A 3,776-nucleotide genomic window follows, 5' to 3' on the forward strand; every position below is an offset into this window, starting at 1 on the left:
TAATGTGAAAAGGCAAACATTTTGTATTTGCTTTGCAAATGTTACCATTCTAGTTTTACATTTCTTCTTGTTGAAGCTTTTCCAGGATGGTCCTATGCAAGAACTCAACAACTTGACTACACCAAATGCAACAGAATTGACTAGCACAACTATAGCTACCATCAAAAGTGCTGACAGTACCGACCCACCCAGCTTTGGGGGTATCAATGGTACCAGCCCACCCAGCCTTGGTGGTATCGATGGTACCAGCCCACCCAGCCTTGGTGGTATCAATGGTACCACCCCACCCAGCCTTGGTGGTATCAATGGTACCAGCCCACCCAGCCTTGGTGGTATCAATAGTACCAGCCCAGCCAGCCTTGGTGGTATCAATGGTACCAAACCACACGTATTTGGTAGTATTAATGGTACAAGGCCACCCAATGGTAACAACCCACCACACCAGAAAGGTAGGCACAGACATTAGATTAGCCAAGTTCCAAAGTAATAATAAGTATGAGGTTGGAGAATTTATCTACTAGTAGCAACTTGAATTATCCCATACTATATGAAAGGGATGCTATGTGAGGGAATGAGTTAAAAATAAAAATTTCTTTTGGAGAGAATATCAGACCCCCTGCTGTGGTCATGTTTTTGGACTCAATGTGCACCTTTCACTGCAGAAAGTTGTCCTTCTGTACCTTAACCCTACGTGTGGAAAAATTCAGGTGAGAACCCTGAGTAACTATCACATGATGGTGGCATCTTTTAGGTGGGCCAATCAGTCAGGCAAGGTCCTCTGGATGCTTAATGGCAGCTACAATCCTAGTAACATCCTATATTCTCTCTTGGTTTGATGCTGGGAAACTGGACTTATACTAAACAACCTTTATCATAGGAAATTCAAACTCTACTACTGGACAAATTACGGGGAATAAATTCTGGATGTTTTGAGTGGCATCCACGACTCTTCTTCAGCATCACTAATGAACTACATGTAACAGATTAATACATTATCTACATGTAGGAACGAGTGGAAAAAAACAGCTGAACATGAGAAAGGCTCATATATTTCCTATGAGTATTGTTTACCTGGATGTTTAACCTTCGTCAACCTAAACAACCGTTTATTAGGCCATGCCAATTTAATTTGTTGCTTCTCAGATCGCCCTGTCCATTTTTTTCTGATTTGCAAAACAAAATTTGTTGGTCCTAATTAACTGCAAAATGCTCAATGAAAGACATTTTTTGGCCCCAACAGTTAAAGAAAGTCCCTTTCTTCCCACTTCTCAAAGTTTTTCAATGTAACAATGCAATTTTGTTTCAATAAAACTTCAAAATCTATTGTTTAATTATAAACCAGCCTGGTATGTTCACTTCATGGCTCATATTGTAATATTTCCGGCTATCATGGGGTGCCTTGGCCTTTTTTTAATTTTTATGTCGCCCTGTCGCTTTAGATTTGGAGTCTGCGGAGGATGTCATTCATAAAATTTACTTTTGAAGTACTAACCTGTCAAAATGGTCGTATTTATCATCGTAAGTCTAAAATGTGATGTCCTGATACACTACAAAATATAACTCACCATTTTACTCTGTTTTACCAACAGAAGTGAAAAAGAATGTCACCTTTGGTGGGAAAGGAAAACGCCCCGGCCAGTTTAACTATGTGAGGGGACTGGCCGTGTCCTCGACTAACTAGATATTTGTGGGTGACATGCAAAACAAAAGAATCCAGGTCTTCAGCATGAAGGGAGTTTTCCTTCGCAGTTTCCCTACAGGAAACATGCATCCAACTGACATAACCAGAGGCCGCAACGATACCCTGTGGGTCGTATCGTACTCACGTTCGTGGTTTAAATATGGACATGCCATTCAACAGTACAGCAAAGAAGGCAGTGTCCTTACTAAGTTTAAATGCATTGACACTAGACTCCGTAGCATTGCCTGGCACAAGCTTTCTGGCAGAATCATACTCAGTCTGTTTAAACCGTCAGCACATTTCAGCACTGCATGGTTAAGTCCTACTTACACACAGACAGAGGCAACACCATGGCTGACGTGTGACATGACCGGGTTTGAATTAACAGGAAGTAGGTACACAACTCTCCGGTTTGTCACCGTGGACAAGAAAGGGAACATCTTTATCGCAGACAGCCGTGAACATCATGTAGAAAAGTATGACAAGAACGGAGTCTACCTGTCCAGTTTTGGTAGTAGAGGTACCGGAGCAGGAAATCTTTACAAGTTTATTAAAATGTACGTCACAGATCTGCCATTACTAAACTAAGAATCAGTTGTCACAATTTGCGAATTGAATCAGGAAGACATAACCGCACTCCTCTAGAGCAAAGAATCTGCCAATATTGTAGTTTAGGTAAAGTAGAAGACGAGGTACATTTTATTGTGGATTGTTCCATGTATGACAGCGAAAGAAACGTTCTTTTCGATTTTGTGTCAAGCAAATACTCCCAATTTAAGTATTTGAATAGTATAGAGAAATTTATATTCCTTGTAGTCTTTAACAAACCAGCTCTAACTACTCATACAGCCAACTACATTTATAAGATTACCAGAAAGCGAGAGGAAGTTGAACGTACTTGTGTACTATAGCCGTTTTATTATCAACATTGATGATGTACTTTGTCAATATGTGACCTGTCTTTAGCCCAGTGGGGCAAAATGTACAAAAAAGGTCTTCATTCATTCATTCATTCATTCATTAAAGTCCAAAGGAGCTCGCGGGCAAAAATTGTCCGAATTACGTCCTCGTTACATAATTCATGAATCAATGTACACATCACAAAATTTTACATTACAAGTAACGTTACACACAGAAAATCTTTAAAAACAGCATCTCGATTACAACCTAAATCGATCCGTAAAAGCAAAGCGAACACACTTAGCAAATATATACAAACTAATTACTGTGTTTCAAGTGTTGGTCTGTTGTTGTACAACCGGATAGCACAGTGCAAGAAGGAATTGCGCAGTCTCTTTGTACGAGCTGGAGGCAGACTGATCCTCTCAGCGTTTCTCAGGGACAGTCCAGTTGCTGCAGACCTAGTGGGCGGAACCAAGTCGTTTAGGGGGTGGTCATCTCGCAGCATTCGCTCAAACAGGTGCACTGCTAACAAAACTGGACAGGTAGACTCCGTCCTTGTCATACTTTTCTACATGATTTTTAAGGCTGTCTGCGATAAAGATGTTCCATTTCTTGTCCACTGCTTTATTTCCCCCGAGGAATCTGTGTGGACAGTTTGGGGCGTGTGATCGTGGCTGATAGTAAGAACAGCCGGGTGGAGATGTTCACAGCTGAGGGAGAGCACATCCGCACCGTAGCTTACATTAATCAACCCAAGCATGTTGCTACAGGTGGGGAGGGGCAGCTTGTGGTGGTAAATCAGCGTTACTTTAAAATCATCTTCCCCAAATATTAGGGACATGCCAATTTATTGCTGTGGTTCTCATGTATAAATGCAGCAAGAGTACAAGATAAACAGCTGAGGCTGGGAGAAAAAGTTGAGTCTCAATTAGGAATGATTTAAGAAATGGCCTAGTTCAGTCAGTGACATTATCACACTTTCAGTATATACTGCTTATAATATACAGCAGATATTATAGAAAATAATGGTGTATTTGTATGCATGTAGTTTAAGTCTCGGTAACAACCCACCATACGTGCAACTGCATGCTGTCTACGTGCAAAAACATGGGCAAATTTTTGGGATCCGTAACAGACTAAAAACAACTACATGTAGACTTAGAAAAACTTTAACGACAAAAGAATATGAAAA

At 40.7% G+C, this 3,776-nt stretch overlaps 1 pseudogene; it reads left to right on the forward strand.

The window, feature by feature from the left end:
* The first annotated feature begins 1,589 nt into the window (after nt 1–1,589).
* LOC109483485 lies at nt 1,590–3,419 on the forward strand (annotated as a pseudogene).
* Nucleotides 3,420–3,776: the final 357 nt, after the last annotated feature.

This window comes from Branchiostoma belcheri, unplaced genomic scaffold (genome assembly GCF_001625305.1).
Source record: "Branchiostoma belcheri isolate BF01 breed outbred unplaced genomic scaffold, Haploidv18h27 scaffold649, whole genome shotgun sequence".
Lineage (NCBI taxonomy): Eukaryota > Metazoa > Chordata > Leptocardii > Amphioxiformes > Branchiostomatidae > Branchiostoma > Branchiostoma belcheri.